At 36.5% G+C, this 21,990-nt stretch overlaps 1 protein-coding gene across 1 annotated transcript in view; it reads right to left on the bottom strand.

The window, feature by feature from the left end:
- The window catches only part of LOC124432631 (fat-like cadherin-related tumor suppressor homolog), a 297,052-nt gene that overhangs the window by 257,601 nt on the left and 17,461 nt on the right, over positions 1 to 21,990 (bottom strand). The window lies entirely within an intron of this gene.

Raw genomic sequence — 21,990 nt, 5'->3', positions numbered from 1 at the left:
AAAGAGCAATGAGAAAAAAATAAATCAGACGAAGAAAAACAGTTAAATATAAATAGACGAAGAAATAAGGACGAGCGAAATTGTTTCTTCGAAAAGATTTTACTAATGTTCTCTTACTATATAGAAAATATGATTTCTGTTCTTCTTTTTTTTTTATATTTTTTTTTCGCTCTCTTTTCTTCTCTTCTTTTTTTTTTTTTTGTTTAATACTCACGATTACGCTCAAGCGAAAGACCAGAAAGAAAGTTCGAAGAAAATTTCGAATACGTTGCTAATTGGCCGTGATAACGACCGGAGGTTTCGTTAATTTCAACACGTCCTTTGTTAGTCTCACCTGTAACATAAAAAAAAAAATACATTGATTATTACACGGCTCCTATCGCATCGGAAAGGACGCAACAACCGTCGAGTGCACATCCGTGAATGGAAACGAGAGACTCGTTACGTTTTATGGTCCGTTGCTCGGAGAATGTCGGTCAAAACAGGATCTAGTTTTGTATCCCTCTTCCGTTAGTGAATATACTCACAAACCACGATATTTCGATCGATAATGAGCACGCGCGATACAACATTTCAAACAAATCCAATTTTAAATATATAGAAAAAGATATCTTCTTTACATTTAACGTAATTGAAATGCATCAAAAAAAGTTGCTTTATTTTAATTTTCTTTTCTTTATATTTTCCATTATTATCATTTGTTGTATAAAAAGAATCGTGGCATCTCAAATAGTACATGCTGATTAGGAGAATTGGATTGCATTAAAAGAAAGAAGAAGAAAAAAAAGAAATAAGAAAGAGAAAAGAGAGAAGAAGAATTTTATCAAAAATAAAAGAATTGTAAGAAATAAAGATAATAAATGATCTCAGTTAGAACTATGGAAGCATTCCTTTTTCCGGGGAGTATCGCCGAGCCAAAAATGAAATTACTCGCCAATGCTAAATCATGATGTTATAAAGTCAAGAAAGAGTACTCACTAAACGTCACGTCCCACCTCGAGAGGTTCGCACCGAGAATGAGCCATGGCAGGAAAGTTAAAGGTACTTTAAGAAATTTTAAACTACATTCGCGAAAGTCAGCGCATAAAGATTCGCCTTCTTAAGATGATAATCTTTGGCTCGTTCATAAGGGATGGAAAAGATAAGGTCGACCCCCTTTTTTGGTTATAGCGATGCTTCATCAAAATAACTCTTGAATGTACGAGGAAGGTTGAGATAGAGAAAGAGAGAGAGAGAGAGGGAGATAGAGAGAGAGTGAGAAAAGTGACGTTCGCACGCATTACGAAGCGATGTTTCGTCGAACTTTTACCATCCACGGAAAGTTGACGGTACCTATCGAGAAAGATTAACCAAAGCGGTTTATCTCGTAATACTCATGGTACGTGGAAGCTCGCTCGTTGGCTCAAAAAGGATGAAAAATAAATTGACGAGAGAGAAAGAGAGAGAGAAAGAGAGAGAGAGAGAGAGAGAGAGAGAGTGAAGCTGTTCCGTTTCGAAGTACATTACCGTGTGCGATTACTCGTAGAATAGATGGAAATTTTGGTAACTCGGTGACTAGTATAACTTTCCTATCAGTATTACTTTACCCTAAAACTTCTGTATAACGATATTATTAGTTTTTCCATTACTGGAACTAAATATTCAGATCAATCTCCATTATTTGCAGAAGGTAGGAGAAAATGTGACGTACTTTAGCTTATTTTTACGCGCCATTGGTATTTCTAAACATTTAAGATATTTGAGCGATCGATATTACGAAATCCAATATGAGTTATATAAACAATGTCTTGTAGATTAATGGTCATGTCTCGATTACGATCGATCCATTGCTCGCGATCGTATTAAAATCTCTCTCTGTCTCTCTCTTTATAGCTGTATTCTCAATCTTTGCTTCGACTTATCCCAAGATCGAAATCAAGGTCCATTTCGCACTTGAAATTGATTCCATTCCTCTCTACAACGAGGAATTGATCCGTGAACGAAACACAATATAAAATTATTCTCGAAAAAATATTTCTTTTGTAATATTTTTCGTTATTATTATTAACAAGATTTATTGAATTCCTCCGTTATCAACGAAATTCGATTTTTATGAATAGATAATATTTAAAAATAGGTTACGTCCATGGTATGTAAATCGAAATAATTATATTGTTCTGAATGATGTATGCAACAGTTAAAATTGTCGAGACTGACGTGATCACGTCAATTTTCATTTAAGTAGAGAGCAACGTATCCTGCCGCTATGTGTCAGCGAACCGATCAGTCCCGATGACCGATGATGATTCACTTCCATGCTCTACGTACCATGAGCAAGGTTATTCGCGAGCGAAAAATATTACTCTTGATCCTTACCATGTCAAAAAATTGATCTATGATCGATGCATTAAAGCTTTCCCTCCGTCAGCAGCGACCAGACCTGTCCCCTTTTATCGCGTCAGTTTAACTTATTGTTAGATAAATCGTAGCAACAGAAGTTCATAAAAAATATTTACCCGGAATATGTTTCAATAAAATCAATATACATACGTACCACCGCACACAAATATTTATATGAATATTAATTTATATTAATAATTATCACGAATCTCTCGATATTTTCTTTTATGATATTTTATTTTCGTCAGAAATAGTAATTTCAACGAGACAACAAGTTGAATAATACTTATTGTCTTTTGAATTTCTTTTTATACGGTAGAAAATAATCAGTCTAGATTTTCTATTGCAACCATTATCATTAGTGACATCCGTGTGTTACCGCTTGAATCTTTTTCTTCCATGAGTTTTCCATTCTCCTCCCTTTTATTTCCAAGGTTTCAACGGGCAAGTATCCGCAAAGTCGGTAAAAGGTCGTGGGATAACGAAGGGAAGAAGGAACAAAGACAAGTGGCTAGCTTTCGATCACAGTGGCTTTACGTGACCGTTCATTTGCCAAACGTCGATACGTCGAAGATAGGGGAGGGGAGGTAGATACTCGTCGATACTTTTATTTCCCATCGAACGATCCAATCCTTTTTCGCATTCTCGTTCGTTCTCATCCTTCTAGCCGGTTTCGAACGGAATCCCGTAATTATTTTCAACCATAAAATGAAATCCAATCGTCGAAAACCGAATCCGTCGGATTTTTCGACGTGGTTAAAGAAGATATTCCACGAAATCGATCGCGTTGTCATTCTCAGCCATGTCCAAGCGATTAATCGCGATCGCTCGAACGAGATCGAAACAGCTCAAACTTAGGTATGACGAGTAAACGTTGAGTAGAATGTGAGCATGTTTCATGACAATCATGTCAAACGCAGCTCCCGTTCACGTTTATACAGAGGAACGATGTCGTTACCAGGAGAATCGATTTTGATCGGATCGGATCTAGATATAGAATTTCAACAACGATGAATACGTTAAACGAACGTCTATAAAATAATGTCTCTCATCGGTCTTATCATAGTAACCTAATATTCATTTTTCTTAGGTCTATGTATTTCATTTATGGCCTAAATTTCTCTAATAATCATTTCGGCCTCTTGCTAAAATAGTTTCAAAAGGTATATAAAATATAGGTTGTCTGGGTCGAGCAGACTAGAGAGGGCAAAGTTCATTGCTACTATCTCTTCTTTATCGTCTCCTTCTTCCCGACGATCAGCGGTGATCGATCGACCGTACGATTAAGGCCAAGCGATTACCTCGATCGAGACTCTAGGTGGCTCGTGACGGGGGCAACCGTTGCATAATTAATGAGACCTCCAAGAAATATTCGAATAACTGTTACACCCACACCGCGGTCAGGAAGACGTGAACTCAACGTGCCTTCGTGGGAGCCAAATGAACGAACGTTCAGTTTTCCGTTTGACTTCCTTACGAACCTTGTGTCCTTCGAAGAACATTTCAAATCTTAAGATAGAATGAAAAAAGAAATGGATACTCCATGACGAAACGACAAATGTAAATATAACTATTGCATATTTTAAAATTATTAAATAAAATTCTATCTACATAGGCGGACACAAACATACACACACACACACACACACACACATACTAACGAAAAAAAATCTGACTCTAGCAATTTTGATCCCATATAAGATTAGTTTGATCGATTACTCTAATACAAAGCGCTCAAGGAGCACGCTCGAAAGCCACGCATCGATGTATTGCCATGACTCGAGTCAAGTACATACTTCCACGTAGAAGAACCTAAGCTCCTCGAACTTGGCGGTCTTTCGATACTTCCTACGGGCCGTCGACTTGCCAGAGAACGTATTTTACTCGAGGGCTCGGCAACCATCTTTCGTTCTTTCTCTCTTTCTTCCTCTCACATCACCGACACTTTGCATCGTACATTCTTCGACGTCTCGAGGCGTAAAACGTTACTCTCGACGATCGCGTCAGCAACGATCGTGAACGCCATCGGCAATTACGTTCTCGACCTTCGGCTAAAAATACTTATACCTTTCGTCCTATCAATTATTATTCCGATCGATTCGCTGAACGTTTATGTTTCACGCATAATCCCAGATGAAACGATTTTCTAACGATCCAAGCAACGTCACATTAGAATAACGATAAAGACATTAAACATAATCAAGAACGGACATTCTAGATGATTCAGAATGAAATAAATAAATCGTTCACGTTCAGTTTCTCACAGAATCAATTTTGGATTCGTTCTGAATTGTTTCAGCAAAATGAAATTGCTGAAAAAGTAATGATTCGATAGTCGTTCGAGTTGTTACAGTTACCTCACTTTTTTAATCCTCGAAAGGAAGTCAGAATATTCATAAACTGAATAATTAGAGAGAGAATTGGTAGAATCTTTACAATTTCTCTTTCGATTTTTCTTCATAAGTCTATCGAATTATCATTTGATTTTTCAGGCCTTTCAGGAAATTTCGAAATATTCGTATAAAATTATTGAACTTAATAAAACAAACCTTATCATTACATCGTATAATAAAATTTATCAATTTTTGACAGACGACAAATCAATACATTTAATCTCGCCTACGTACTCAATCTTTTAAAGAAACTCGATTAAGATACGTGACACTAAAGGAAAAAAAGGAAAAAACGTAAAAAAAAAAAAAAAAAGGATAGACAAAAATAAGAATAAAAATAATTCCCGCGCAATTCGATTTCCTCCTTAACGCGTCCGATGAAAAACGAATTCCAGTTTCCAAGGCAAGCATCGGCGCTAATTACTATAATTTCACGGTCCAACGATCGATCGTGATTACACCGACCGCGACCGTTCGTTCTTCGAGCGGCGAAATTATGGCGCGACAAATAACGAGCGATCGATTTCGAAGCGCGTTCGCACGCGATTACACGAAACGAATTTCGATCGTCTCTGTATATGCGATTTAATTGCACACCTTTCGTTCGTATTTTTCGAAATTTCGATTTCTGAAAAAACGCTCGGTATCTATTCTTAACAAGTTTGGCGCGAAACAACAATCCAATCCTGGTGTATATTGAACGTAGAGAATGGGAAAAAAAAATAAAATGAAATGGAAAAAAAATATAAAAATAAAAATAGAAATAAAAAGGAAAAAACAAGATAAAAAATTAAATAACAGAAATGCAGCAGGTTAAGCTGCGAACGTGGAATTCGTCGCGTAACGAGCCAACGTGATTCGTTGTATACACGCTTACGCACACGCACAAATGCTCTGAATGATGCATATTTTTAATGCAACGAAAAAGACGAGAAAGAGGTAGAACCTTTTTCCTGGAACTTTACGATCCCTACACTCTCACCTATTTAACGTTTAATATCCTTACACTGCAGTAGATTTTTTTATATTAGTTACGCTTCATATTTACCTTCCCTATATTCTCTCTCTCTCTCTCTCTCTCTCTCTCTCTCTTTCTCCCTTTCCTTTTTTTTCTCCCCTTTCTATTCACTAACACGTTGTAAAATTCAGTGATTGCATTTTTAATTATACCGCATCTGTTGCTCCCATTTTATATTATATTTGCTTAAGATAATTGTAAACGAAAGATCGTGGAGAAAGTTTCAAGTTATAAATTCGAGTTATAAATATATCGGGACGAATTTACAAAAAAAGCAAAAAAAGTAATCTTTTGAAGATACATTTATTTCGTAATTTGGATCGAAAATTTATAGTTACATGTGAATGCGCGACCAATAAGCGTAACACTTCGAATAATCTAAAAATAAATGGTTACTTCTTGTGAATATAGATAGTTCCCAATTTAAGAATTACCGGTTTCAAGATTTTTTCTTTTTCTTCTTTTTTTTTCATATATAAATAATATCATATAAAACAAATATATATATATATATATATATATATATATATATATAAAATCTTAACTTAGTATTATTAACGTTTACAAGGGGAAAAGATTAGTTATCACAAGCAAAAGAGAATTTTATTACGTAGCATTTGTGGGAAATGTAAGTTCTCACTTATCTTATTCTCATTTTGCAAAGGAGAGAGATTGAAAGGAATTAATTCGTAGAAGTAGGATCAACCTGTATTCCAAGGGTGCAAAGGTATTAGCGAGAAAACACGGGGAAAATCTTCCTACCCTCGAGATAGAATCTTACGCAACGTAACGCAACGCAACATAACGCGGAAAGGTTTTCACGTTGGTTCTCTACATCTGCTGAGGAAAGCACTTTCTGTAAGCCGTGTTAACCCCCTCTTTCTTTCTTCTTTTACCCTTTTTCATGATAGTAAACGTACGACGTACCGTACGATATCGTTGGTATTACTGTCGACGTTAATACTAAACACATATTATACTAAACACACATATATATAAATATAATATATATAAAGGTATACGTACAGAGCCTCGTAATGCAAGAATGTGTGTGAGAATAGAATATAGGATATCGTTCCTGACAAGCCACAGAACGCACAGAGGAAAGCAAACGGAGTCAGTCTGCACCGGGCCTCCGTTCGTATGTACTTGCATGCGTTTATAAAGCTCCTTTGTTCATGCACTTATAAGCGCAGGGAGAATACGCGCTTGTGCGCATTATACCGTTTCTTTCTCTGTCTCTCTCTGTCTCTCTTTCTCTTTTGGTCTCGCTCTCGCTCTCGCTCTCTTTACCTCGGTCTCGTCGAATAAAACAACCACGACCCACCTACTGTGAACGGATATATCGCGTAAATCTTGTCGCAGCAGCGTTGCGCTTCAGCGCCTCGAAAAAATCCATTCCATCGTCACGAAATAGAGGAAGCCTAGCCTTCATTGGTATTATTACGATCGATGATTTAAACTTTAGTTTTCTTATCTTTCTCAATCAATCGGAATATCATATAAATTAAACTCGATCAAGTGTAAATATATCTTTAATAGATTAATTTTGTACATATAATATAATTATTGAGAACCAAAGTACGAAGATCTTTAAGAACATTTAAATATTTTCTTAAAAATCTCTTCCATCTGCATTTCGTAAAGTCAAAAAGAACAATAATAGATATTTTCGTCTCTCTCTCTCTCTCTCTCTCTCTCTCTCTCTCTCTCTCTCTCTCTCTCTCTCTCTCTCTCTCTCTCTCTCTCTCTCTCTCTCTCTCTCTCTCTCTCTGTCTGTCCTTCTCCATAACTGAATCGAATCTGGTTTAAAATTCTTAAATGAAGAAATGGTAGCACGAACATCGGAAGCTTCCTCTCTGTGTTCGTTGGACGATAACGTGGAAAGTTGGTATGTCATTACTTCGTGCAGGCACGCGAATCACGTATATGTCCACGTGAATACCACGAAGAAGTGATCGGTAAAAAAGAAAGAATGAATGAGGAAGGAAAAATAAAAGAAATAAAAGAAATAAAAAAACAATTCGAAACTTCGAATCCATACCAATTCGTCTTGGGGCCTTAGAAATAGAGAAAGGGCTTTATTGAAGGGCTACCTGAAAGTTAAATCGATGCATTTGGGTAATACCATCTTGAAGAGATCAAGTTACTTTTCGTGTTTCCCCGAGCGAGCTTCGATCGACCGCTCAAATAGTTTTCGATCGAAGCATAGAAGCCCAACCACTTGGGACCAACTACGTCCTAGAGTGTGCGTCGCGTGCGTGTCGAAATGCGAACGAGCAACGATGGCTATCAGGTTCATCGACGAGAGCCAAGAACTAAATCTATGTCTCATAAAAAAGGGTCGATGCTTTCTTCCACTTGAGATGGCATTTGCTCGCTCTATTTTTTTCTTCTTTTTTCTTCTTCTTCTTCTTTTTCTTTATTCTTTTTTCTTTTTTTTTTTTTTTTTCTTTTTTACTTTGACGTTTAACGATTTATTTTTACGGACCTTTTGTCTTCTTAATAGCTTCTTTAAGAATCTACGACCGTGCTATAAACGATCGTATAAAACACTAAGTCTTCATAGGTTCGATTATTTTTCAATGATTCCTATCTCCCGTCATGCTAATACTCCATTAAAAGATTTTAATTGCTATGAACGTTGTATCTTTAACCGAGAAGGCGGAGCAAAAGCAAAGGTTCGCACTAACAGTCGTCGTTGAAAAACAGTTACGAAAGTTACTCTTACGATTTCCACGACGCAAACTCGGCTCTCGACCTTTATCCGCGTGAAATTCCGAAAGTAAGACCGATTATCCGACTGGCGATTCAAATCCGTAGTCGTAGAGAACACGTCGAGATGATAAATTCACTAGTGAGGAGAATTACGTAATGGAGAAGGAAAATCTCCAAGAGGTACACGATTCCTACGTCTTCCTGGCTATTGCATAATTTTCTAGTTTAGCGCTAACGCGAAAAGTGTTACATTCGATATTGAACGAATTTATTATTATCTTCGATGTAAAGCTAATTTCATTGAATCATAAAACATTATATTTTAAATACTTCTTCCTTACAGGTAGATATATATATATATATATATATATATATATATATATATATATAACACATTTTACATAACTGATGACAACAATCTTCGAAATTTCCATATTTCCTATTTGCAAATCGTTTCCTCGCCATTCCAATTCGAGATCTCCGTAGATGTGGGCGAATGTAAAACGTATGCCCGGTAGTAAACTTTCGCAAACATCAAGCACGTTCCCCTTTATCACTAGGAACGTCCCAAATGCAAAGCATAAACAGGGATCGTTCGTCTTTACCCTTTTGGGGAGGAGAAAGATCGATGTTGGTGTATTTTGCCGACACCTCGATGGATCGATACGAGGGAAGAAGAGGAAGAGAAAGAGGGAGGATGAGGCGAGGCATTCATCGTGCACGATCGCGGTCATAGTGCCATGCTCTGGCTTTAGTCGATGCAAATCCACATTTTGACCTGGATAAATGTCGCCCGATACGAGCCAAAGTTCCTTCCTTTTACTGAATCATCGGATATCACTTGTATATGTGTATTTTGGACCATATATATTAAATCAAAACTATCGATATCGAAGATATATTATTTTTGACAAATTTAGAAAAATCATTTTGTACGATAAAATCTATATTATTTCCTATTACGAGGATTGATTGTTTTGCCGTTTCCACGTTGGAATAATTACGAATAGATAATAAGGTGAAATAGACATTATGTAATAATGAAAAGCAAAAGTGATCTATTTTAATGCAATCGAATGTCTTTCCTTCCATTTATCCATCCTCTTACGCTTTCTCCGTTCCATAGAGGCACATTCCGTCCAAGTACATTGGAAATACGTTCGATATAGTGGGTAGAAACGGTAGAAATTGATGGTGTGCAATACGCTTGCGAGATATAGATATAGATCGCTATGACCAGAGTAGGAGACCGTGATGAAGCGATCCGATTTAACATGTAATTCCAAACTTGGGAAGTTGCTCCGCATTGCTCTGACAATGAATTATACATTTTAGAAGAGGGTTTGTCCGATAGACGCTTTGTATCCGATTCCTTTCTTTTCGTGCGAATTAGAATTTTATTTGTGATTTATAGTAAAGGCACATCCTTATTTTTCTTAAGAGACGATTATCAATGTTGAAAAATGCGAAAGCTTCGAAAACAATCTAGACAAATGACATTTGTGAACCCCGTGCTATTGGTTGAATCCAACTTTCCTCTTTACGAAATACTAGCAAAACGTATAAAGTAAAAGGCGCTAAGACCTTTGATTCATAATTAAGTTCGGTGCTCGATCACGGAGGCTTTTGAACATGTATAAGAGTATTCTATACCTACGCTAAATCAGTTGCATTATACGAACCAGACTTAAAACATACGTAAATCGGTATTACGTGTCTTGCATACGATTCTCTCTAGTTTAGAGACATAGAGATAGAGATAGATAGATAGAAAGAAAGAGAGAGAGAGAGAGAGGCAGGACAAAGGACCTGAGGTTGCACGTATGCCAGGCATTATACCAAATCGTATCTACCTATGGCTCTAATAAAGTGGATCTCCTGTGGTTTATGCGAAGCAGGTTTAGGCGGGTAGGGTTACTTGCTCGCTACCATCCAAGTTCTCTTGATGCTTAGGTTAGAATAGGATAAAGGGGATGGTAAAACACGCGGTGACCCGCGCGTATTACGTATGTGATGTCAGTATGATTCCGGTGTCCTTCTTCTCCGCGGGCAACCCTTCGCTAGTCCTTCGTGTAAGTCGAAGTCTCCGCGTGCAGGCTATATCGACTCATGGTATAAAAAGAAGACTGCGATACGTCGTAGAAGCTCGTCGACTAACTCGAACCTATCTCCAGGGGTTCTCTGACCTTTCCTTTTGCGAAGGGTCATAGAAAAGATCCTTAGCTTAGAGAATCCCTTCTCATTGCTGGGAGGCCTCGTACTCCTGGAGCGAGCAAAGGGTGCAACGTGACCAGTGCATTTCCCTCATTTTCTTTTGCACATTGGCGATTTATCTTTTTTATCTTGAACCAATGACATCATTGTTTGTGAAACTCAAGAGGTCGAAGATCTTTGCTTTTCTTATGAAAGATTCTATGCACTTTCTTCCAACACGAATAACAAATAAGTATCTTTTGAATATTCTCATAAGATGAGAATAATAGTATTTGATGTAAGATATATGATATCTATTCATCTGTATTATTTTTCCAAAATTCAAAAATGATTACATTTTATATGAAATAGTACCTCACGAATGTCTCATGAAAACGCAGACTAACCACAAATGGCGATTTCCGAATGCTTTGACGAATTGCTCATCACATTGGCATTATCATTGTTGTCTCGTCAGAGTGCGCCTGATCGAATTCACTCGTGCTTCGGACGTTCCATTTAATTAACCAACAGGGTTCAGAAGGGTATTGAACAAATTTGATAGTTTCCATTCAGCCGGATATTTCGAAATAGAATCTGTTTAAGTAATCGCATTCGAAATTAGGCATCAATGAAAGCGCATGAATTAGAATCAACTATAATACTTAATGTAGAGATTATTGTTAGATGATATGAAGCATTGAAATATTCACGATGAAAATTGAATGACAATTTTAATATTTAATTATCCATTAATATATAGAAAATAAATATTATATCACTCTAATTTCTTAATATAATTTAAATATAAAGAAGAAGACGAAGACATTTCTATTTTCATTGTTGCAAAATGTTCCCTAGCGTGAAAAATAATGGCTTATAATTTAAAGTTGAGAAATAAGAATATCATTAAGGATAGCAAAAAGTAATTGCAGAAAAGGAAAATGAAACTGTCAAGAAAAACATAGTCGATGCTCGATTATTTACGTAAGACTCGTGCTATCTTGAAAGTTAACAGCTACTGTCGCGAAAAATCTCATATTACGCAATCGTTCTCACAATTACAAGACGTCATCATCAACCCAGATAAATATACAAACAAGAATAGAACGTGTGCGTTAACAAGGTACGGTAAACGTATGCTATGGTTTACGGGACAACCAAAATGGATGACCGGACATTCCGCGATTCTAGCATTGTGGTTTCGTTTACCGGAAACGAGCTTCTGCAGAGAAACGGGAAAACGACTAGCCGAGTTCAAGTATGTACACCGAGTTTTAGCTTGTGGTCACTGCGTGTAACGTGTTCTTAACGTATCATAGAACTTCCTTACTGTTTCTCATTTTTCTTTTTTTCGCTCCACATCCGCGTGTACCTTTAATATTTAAACAATTCAACATAAAACATTCAAACTAAACATTAACGACGCTTTCAACTTTTGTACTTGCAACTTTTAGAAGTTAAAAAAACAAAACAAAAAAATTAGCATTTAATCTGTAACTCGAGTTATCTTTTCATTAACGTTGTAAAAAAAAAAATGAAAAAAAAAAAAGAAAAAAAAGTAAATTCTTATATAAAATAGTAAAAGAAAGTTTTTGTATGAGCGAACTTTAACTTATAAATATTAAAAAGTAAAGAACATGAAGTAGTTAGATCCTTAATGAGTCAGCCGGCTGTAAATGAACTCGTATGTTTCACTCACCTCATAAATCCTTCTCACGACCTTGATTTTACCATTTCGACGAATGCACGCGAGTTATTACCGTCAACGATGAATCCGTCGTCTATTTTCAAGAGCACCGTTTTCTTACTATTAATAGAGTCTTATAACCTCGACGACCAAAGTACGTGGAGTTCGACAATGTAATTAGACCACGGTGTTCGCCAATTAATCTACAGAAATCAGGGTATTCACGACTGCGGTGTTACGGCATGCGCGCAGTATTGCTCGACTATAACCTACTCTACTATTCGATACTAGACAATCCATGGATATAATCGACATGACCTCGCTAATTAACTCCCATACTTCGACAATACTCTATCGAACTTGACCATTTCTCTTGGGTCTTGTACGCACGATAATCTCGATTATTCTATGACAGCAAATCACACGGTTCATTGTATTTGTGATAGATATTAATCGTTAACTTTTTTTTCTTTTTAAAAACACGACATAAAACATTTCAAAAATTCTATCTTTTTTTATAGAACGAAAATCGTCTCAGAAATGAAATCAAAACAATCATTAAACCAAACGACTTGATAAGTCCTTACAGATACATCGTCGGTAAACTAATTAAAGATCTACTAGATAGAACTTATGTATCTTCTCGTAGGATCGAGATATTTGAAGAAGAGATTTAGGATTGTGAACATTGTGCTGACAGAATTTCGGAGGGAACGATTCCTTTTAAACGTTAAGAAATTTGATATTTAGCGGAACATCGTCGACAAAGCACCACTCCACCACGATCGTTGACTTTGATAGCTACAATAGAAAAAAAAATGTAGGGAAGGGTGTCCCCTCTCTCTCTTCCCCCTTCTCTTTCTCTACTAACATACTTATAGTATATATACACGAACACGCACAAGATATATATATATATATATATATATATATATATATATACGAAAAGAATACATATATAAGATGACGCGTTCCACAAATTCTTTTCCACTTAACGCACAGAATTTTTCGTAAGAGAATGTAAAAGATATAAGAGGGTGAAAGTCTCCCTCTTGAAGACTTCTCAAGTTTCCGAAAGGATCAGGGAGACAATGAAGCCGGCGTATTATCGAATAGACATATCCGAAGATTGCATTAACGACTAAAACTCAGCTTGTTTCTGTTTGCGTGGTAGGTGTAATATATATTCGCTTTGCAGGATTTTTACATTTATACCATTAAAAGGCATTAATGCTTGAATGACGTAAAATCGTGGAAAGAGAGAAACAGTCTGGTTGGAGGCATGAATAACGAGAAAAAGAAAGGAAGAGTAAAAGAGAGGAGAATGAAAAAGAGGAGGAAAAGAAGGAGGTGGAGGCAAAAGAGGGAAGGAGGAGAAGGCAGCTGTTACGTTCCTATTGTATGTCCGTCCGATACTCTGCAATTATTTACTGACAGAAATGGTGAGGAATATCTCGCTAGAATAGAAACAGCAAAGACTTTTAAATTCGCTTCAGGCAGAACGTTCTTCTCTCTAGTGAACCCTGTTCATATGTGCTCGTGCGCGCGCAGCAACTACATGTCTGTCCCTTCTTCGTCTGTGTACGAAGTCTCTCGGCTCCTCTTTGCAATGCAAATTTCGCTACCGACCGCGTAATACGCTTCATTCGTCATTACTATCCGTGACGTCGACTTCGTGACGGTGGCTAATAACTACCAGCTCGTGCGCGGCTACGATGAAAGACGAGTGAAAGGGAAAATTGTCGAATATGGAAATAGAGAAAAATAAAGAATTACCATTTCTTTTTTTATGATCTCTCTCTCTCTCTCTTTCTCTCTTTCTTTTTAACTTTTGTACAATTCTTATTATTCGTCTCGATCGTTACGTTTCTTTTATTTCTCTACGTGGAACGAGCTTTAAGAAACGACGATGAAAAATTTTTTTTCAACAGTTTTCAGTCAAAGATAGTTACAGAGTCGACCATTGACACGACCACGTTGATCGATCATGTCGAGTTTTACGTTCGAGATAAATGAGATTTTTATTTACTCGATAGAGACAAGATGCTATTAAGGGGGAACAGGAAAAAGGTGAAATGAATCTTGTCTGACGGGATCGAGTGTTTTCCGTCGTTGAAAAAGAAGAAAGGGAGGAGGAGGAGGATGAAGAATGGATGAGATGAAAGAGAAGAGATGAGAAAATCGTAGAAAACAACGTCATTCTATTGCTATCTCTGTTTTCCGTTCTCTCAAGAAACAAGAGTACGTAGACGCGAAGCTTTCGCAAGGAACCTCCTCTCTCTCTCTCTCTCTCTCTCTCTCTCTCTCTCTCTCTCTTTCTCTCTTTCTCCTTCTCTTTCTCTTTCTATCTCTCTCATCCGTTCGTTCTCTTATCTCCAAGCTGGAGAATACGTACAGTGAGACTTAATGAGCTCGCAGTAGTTCAACCAGACATTAAATCGGCGTCTGGCTAGATAACAACTCTTCTCCGGCATACCTCGAGGACCTTTTTCGACCATGCAGCAAACTAACTTCCTCAGGCGAATATACGAGCCACTTCAACCATCACACGAGCTGTCTCGTTACTACCAAACTCCACCCCTTTCTCATTCTTTCTTTCGAACTCATTCTCTAACGATCGCAACGTTACATTCTTTTACAAGAAATTTATCCTTACGGAATAAGCTTTCTCACGCACGATCGTTTAACTTCGAATATACGAAAGTATCGAAATTTCTTTTAAAAATATTAACTACCATAGTGATATCTGACATTTCTCAATATTATTTAAAACGATTAAGAAATCTGTTCACTCAGTAAAATTAGATAAAAAGAAGTATGATTAAAAATTTATTTACCAATTTTTAGTCACATTTTTTTAACTTTGTTTTTTGAAAAAAAGAAAAAAATATATAACTCGTTAGAAACTTATCATTGAATGAGCACATTGATTTATTTAAAAGTCAGTTTAAGTAGGAAATCTATGTAGGAAATCTATGTAGGAAATTCATAAGTATATATTGAAATTTCTCGGAATTCATTCTTGGTCGGATGGTAGTTCAGAAACATAGAGGAACTGGTCCCTTTTCTTCAAACATATCTCTAAGTTGATTAGCAACTCGAAGCCATTGTCTAAACTGACCACGCGTAATTTCTTGATGAAGTGTCGGTTTGCCGGCTTCGCTCTGTGGAATTATATTTACCGAGAGTTCACGAAGGGAATCAACGGCGGCTTTCAGTACGTACCTACATCCCGTGGGTCGCTAGGGTACATGGACATTGTCATTAAACGCCGAGAGAACGAGTTAGCTAGAGAAGGAAAAGGATGCGTCCGTTCTCTATGAAGAGATTTACTCGATGAGAATTAATCAAAGTGACGATCTAGCTAGAACGGATCTTTTGTCTTTCTCTCTCTCTCTCTCTCTCTCTCTCTCTCTCTCTCTTTCTCTCTCTCTCTCTTTGTCTTTCTCTCTTCCCGATTATATTAACATTCTCGGACTAAGTTTTAAGTAAATATCCTCGAGATTTCTGTGTAGTTCTTTGCGATTTAATGAAATGACTAACGAGAAGAAAGTAAATTTAAACAAATTTCTACTCGAAGAAATGTTTTCAATCCCCTTGTTGCATTACGTTATCTTTAAAATCCTACTTCTTCATATTATTATTGCGAAGTAATATGTAAAAAAATTTGACGTTCATACGAGACAAGTAACAAAGTGGAATGTAGGTAAAATTAGCATAGGATCGAGCTGCCTATACGTGTTGTGGTTTTCCGTTAATATTAAACCGATACGTTCACATGCAACGTTCCTTGTAAATAAACCGCAACATTGCCCCATTGAATTTTCCTCTGAACAAGTTCGACGCAAATCGATTACATGATTCTATCGACGCAACGAATCTATTCCTATTTCTAATATCAGACATAGTAAGAATTAAAAAGTCATCAAATAACACGCCTAAATGTTTTTAACTTAAACGTCGAAAAATCTAATGCGATTTATTTGTGTGTAAACTTATCGTTCTGCGGTATAATGGATAACTTAATGCATTGTAATAAAAAAGACAATCAACTGTAAAAGTTCCTTGTATATACCGACTTCATGTCGGTTATCTCATTAATAAAATCAGGCTGAAATCAAATGATGCTTTTAAGCCTGATGTTCAGTTTTCATTGGTGGTTATCTACACATGTAGTTTCGTCCTTATCCTTATTATAGTTTATCCTCTATGTACTCTAACAAGGTTATATCTATATCGTACAACACTGCTTTAGATTCTAACATGTACATCTATTTTCGAAAAAGTAACATCGTAAAAAGTCAAATATGAGTCCACGTACACACACACATATACACACATATATATGTGTGTGTGTGTATTAGATGGTAGGTTCATTCAAGGATAATGGAATACAGAACATTCAAGTTATACTTACCAAGAGAAAAATACAAGCTTTATACTTTGTGTCAAAAAAGTTTATATCAGATATACCGAAAGTTGTTAATAACCGGCTAAAATAACGATGAAACGGGTAGCGATGAAATTGTGGAGAAAATTGGTAGACCCGCATAATCCCTCGTTTAGACGAAATTGTGATTGGTATAACTTGAAGTTCTCTCTCTTTCTCCCTTTCTCTTTCTCTTTCTCTTTCTCTTTCTCTCTCTCTCTCTCTCTCTCTCTCTCTCTCTCTCTCTCTCTCATTCTCTCTATTGCTTAATAATAACACAACACATTTTAACGTTGAATTGCAAAATACTTTTCATAGAAATTGGTCACATGAATGAATTGGCCAATAAAACAAAAGCTGCTCTTTTGGGAGCAATAAAGCAACGGACATACCTGTTATCGAACATATTCTTTGCGTTACAATGGTTGCTCGAATTATACATACGAGTATCCCCTTGCAATTAGAAAATAATTACAAATTATGAATCTTCATTGATTTGTGTAATAACGTTCGGCGAAAGGTTTCAATACGAAACAATTATAATTTCATCGAAGTTTTCTCTCTTCCGATTAATTTCAATGAAAACCATATAAAGAGGAAATTGAAAGTAGAGAAAAAATATTATATTGTCTCAGGAAAAATTGAAATTTTTACAAATAAGCTTTCTACGAGCATCGGAGTAATACAGAACGTGTTTGAATAAGAAGAGTGGTTGGGATGGTTTCCAAGTATTTGAGAAACTTGAGGAAATAGTGCATATATAAAAGAGGAGAAAAATAAATCCGGAATAATGCAATGCTGGGAGCATGGTAAGTTGTCGTTCAAACCGCTATATAAAATCGATGAAAGAAAATTTACACGGTGAATATGGATTGACTTGAAGATGGAAAAAAAAGAGCAATAAGAAAAGAATAACACGACACTCTTCCCTTATCTACTTTTTCTTCCTTTGTTGAATTTTTACGGACTTTTTTGTGAACTGTCACCTTTTATAGATGACGTAAAATGATTCTTAAATCGATTCGAACTTGATAAAAATTACGAAATAAGGATATAAAAGATAGACTAATTTTCACGGATAAAACGAAAGGGCCATAAACTTTATGAGATCTCAAGGAGGCGAATAAAATAGAATCAGGAGAGACTGAAAAGAGATCTAGCTTTTCTCGTAACAGCCATGATGGGGTCTGGAAGAGACGACACGTCCAACCTAAAAATAAAAGTTGGAGCCACGAACGAGTCGATTCTTGTACCTTCGAATACTGACCTTGCCGGCGAGAAACAAAGCGAGATTGAAATCTATGCATTCGACTCGGCAACCCACGCATATCATCGGAACGTCATGCGTCACCCTCGAGAATCTAACACGACGAGGAAAAAAAAGAAAGAATAAATGAAAAAATATGAGAAAATTCTTGAAACGTGTACTAGACATCTCGTTCTTTGTGAAATATATATTTAGAATCGTTTCATTCATTCCATTTTCCGTTTGATTGTTTTTTTCACATAAGAACAATTGTCATGATACGTATATAAAAATTTTTATAGATTATATATAGATATATTTTTAATTTATATGTGTTACGTGATATCGAGATAATGCAAGAAGATAAAAAATAAACGAATCCAGATGAGGATTTCGTTCAGCTAGAAGATTTATTCATTAAGCAGTCATAATGAATGCAGGGAAAGAACGATGACCCATATAAATTCTTGGCAAAGCATTTCGAGAACGAGAAAGAAGTCGTCGGAAGATCGACGAGCTTTGAGCGCTCTCGTAGGCTTGAAAAGAATTTAGAAGAATCATAGAAGCAGGTGCTATATCTAGTTACAAAGAATATCATTCTTGCTACATGCCATTACTATTTAAAACGATGTATACCAGCTGTTTTCTTACGAGATACAAAAATTTTCATCAGGTTACTATCGCCGAGTAAAAATATTTTCACAAGAATGTTAACAAAAAAAAAAAAAAAAAGAAACGAAAAGAAAGAAAAAACAAAAAAATACATAATCCTTTACATTATCGATTTCCTTGATAAACGATTAAGTATAAAGAAAACAAAGCTTTACATTCTACTAATAAAATTTCTCATGTGTTAAAAATAATTAATGCTTATTCAAAAATTATATCAACGTACTTACATCTTATACGACATAACGGTAAAGAAGAAGAAAAAAAAAAAAACAAGAAAATACAAAACCATTTTAGCTCTGTACGAGATAACACTCGATGACTTCGAATTAGAATTTTGAAGGAGATACGAATGTATATATGTAAGATATAATATATTAAATCGTACGTCCCAAATGGTTTAGATAAACGAATTTTTTTTCGAAGTGAATTATACTGTGTATTATTTATTAATAACTCGAAAGATTAAACAAAAATTATCGATGGCGGCTTTGTTATCGATGTAATTTCTATTTTCGTCGTTGCTCGTTCATATAGATATCGAGTACAGAGAGATGGTTGAAGAGAGAGAGAGAGAGAGAGAGAGAGAGAGAGAGAGAGAGAAGGGAGGGCGGGAGAGAGAGAGGGAGGAAAGAAGGGAGGGAGGAAAGAAGAAAGAAAGAGAAAGATATGGAGAAGGAGCGCAGGTCGAGATGACGCCGGTAGATAAAAGCGCGCGTTGCACGATACGAGGAGAGATAAGTTAATGGACAAGTGGAAATGCTTCTTACGCTTGTTTAATGAGCCATGTTGGGACCTGGAAGGTAATAGCGCCATGGCCCGAGGAAAAGACGTAGAGAGAAAGAGAGCACACCGGACGAGAGAACAATGGAACGATAAATAAATAAGCGCACGCTCGATCGCACCAACGAATGGCGCTCTGAATTCCGAAAAACGAGTCTCAGCGAAAGATATAGGCAATACATATGTCTTATCGTTTGCCGTTATCTATGAGATATTGAAGAAATCGTCGGAAAAGAAATAGAATCCGTTAAAATAGAACACAAATATAGAAATACTTTTTAGAGAATTTTGGTGAAAATCGATCGACCGATTAGCTCGATGTTTTTCCAAGATCACGAGAGAGAGAGAGAGAGAGAGAGAGAGAGAGAGACGATTTCCTTCCTTTTTTCCTTCCAATTCGAGTATCAAATAAAATGGACATGAGTGGGAAGAGGAAATCATTCGTTGAAAAAATACAAAAATTCGTGGTATTAAAGGGGATGTTGAAATTCTGGCACGTGTAGAAGCCAATTAATTTATCTATCCTTCCGAACGCATCTCGTTTTCTTTTCTCCTTTCTTGGCTTCCTGCCAATTCTAGCAGGATATTCACCTCCTGGCTCGTGTCGGATATCCTTGAAAGAAGCTTACGCGAGCTTCTTCCGGACGATAGGTTGAAATAGCGCCACGAGCCTATTTCACTTCACAAAAAATAATATGTTCTAGAACGAGTGTAATTGCATTTTCAATGATAACCAATCACAGATAGAGAGATACGTAGAATGAAATTAAAGAAGAATACTCGAATCGTTCGGTAAAACGATTATATTCTCTCGAGGAGGGCTCGCCTTGTTCGAGGAAACGTTTGCTAACGAACGATGATGAGTCATCTAACTACTACAACGATAATTCGTAATCTCGACGCGATTTGACGATTAAATTAAAGAACGTCGGCTGTTTCTTCGCGACTTTTATCGCTGCTTTCATAATTCTGGCGCCGAGATAAGATTACGCTTACGTGCAACTATTCTATGTAACACGATTATGATGAATCAATGAGTAATACTCGGCAATTTGTTTTTCAATTGCTAACACATTATCTATTTTATAATGATAATTTCTTAAATTAATTGGACGCATGGGTTAAACAAACGAAATGAAAATAAACAGTGCTATCATTCTCTTTCTCTCTGTTTCCCGTATAACGACCAACGAAATTATGCGTTTCATTTCCCAAAGGACAAATCTTCGTTGAAACGATGCACCATAACTATTATTCAAGGATTTCCATAATGTTCGTTTTCTATAAAATACAACGATCGGTTTGGTAGAATATATTAGCTATGTGCTTGGTAATCATCGATAACGAAAATGGCGTTCGGAAATGAAGGAACCAAATCACGTCTCTCGAAAGAGCATCATTCGGGAAATGATATGGCGTTCACGTATCGCTCAGTTCCGTATCCTCAAGGATCGTTTCTCGATGCTCTGGAGGATGCAACATCTTTCGAGGGGCATCGACTAGTTATCGAGAATCTATTTCTCCGCGGGCACGACTCTAGTATTCCTCTAGTATTCCTTGAGTCTAGAGCGATCGAATCAGAGGTTTGCTTTTCAAAGATATCACACGATGTTTTGGAAATTGTGGGATGGAGCTCGATCGCTGTCCCAGAAATGTAAAGGTTATGACACTTCAATGGAAATAACTTAAACATTTTTATTATTCAAAAATGAACAATTTTCGAAAATATACAATCTCAAGATATGAATTTTTTTTCCCCTTGCTATTACAACTTTTTTCTCCGAACATTAAAATTTCTCTCTGAAAAGCAATTTTTCAATTTACATGCACTATATCCCCTGTAAAGAATCGCTAGGAAGTTACCGGTGTAAATCGAATAAATGAGTTTTCATCGAATTTTTCAAGTCATTTTTCTTGAATCACCTTCTTCTTTGTTGTTACACAATTTTCACTTCATTCTGTTATCTGAAGTGAGGTTGAATTTTATGTTTAGAAAAATTTCATTCTCCTGGACGGCCACTCCTACATCTTTTCTTTTTGCTTGGTGACATGAGACATAAAATACATCTGTTGCCTGTAAGAGAAAAAGATATAAAGGAAAGAGAAGGAGAGAGAGAGAGAGAGAGAGAGAGGGAGAGAGAGAGAAAGAGAGAGTCTGATTCGTACGAAACATTATAATAAACTTACGATGCGGAGGGTACGAGCTGCACGACGGGCTGGCCTAACAAAACGCTTTTGTCGTATCGCGGAACAAAGTTGAATGCCTTTGGGGAGAGAACGAGAAGATGAAATTGGTCGAGGGGAAGGTAGCAACTACAAGGGAAATACGAGAAACGTTCGTTGAGTGTAAAGTATAGAATCGGAAAATCGTACACCCACTTTCTAGGAAGATATTGTTGGCTTCAAAAACACTTTCCGTGCAACTTCTGTTCTTTCTTCATCCTTTTTCAATCTTTACCATTTTTCTGACCT

This window comes from Vespa crabro, chromosome 1 (assembly GCF_910589235.1).
Source record: "Vespa crabro chromosome 1, iyVesCrab1.2, whole genome shotgun sequence".
NCBI classification, from domain to species: domain Eukaryota; kingdom Metazoa; phylum Arthropoda; class Insecta; order Hymenoptera; family Vespidae; genus Vespa; species Vespa crabro.
The sequence above is the reverse complement of the archived record's forward strand: the minus strand, read 5'-3'. Positions and strand labels throughout refer to the sequence as shown.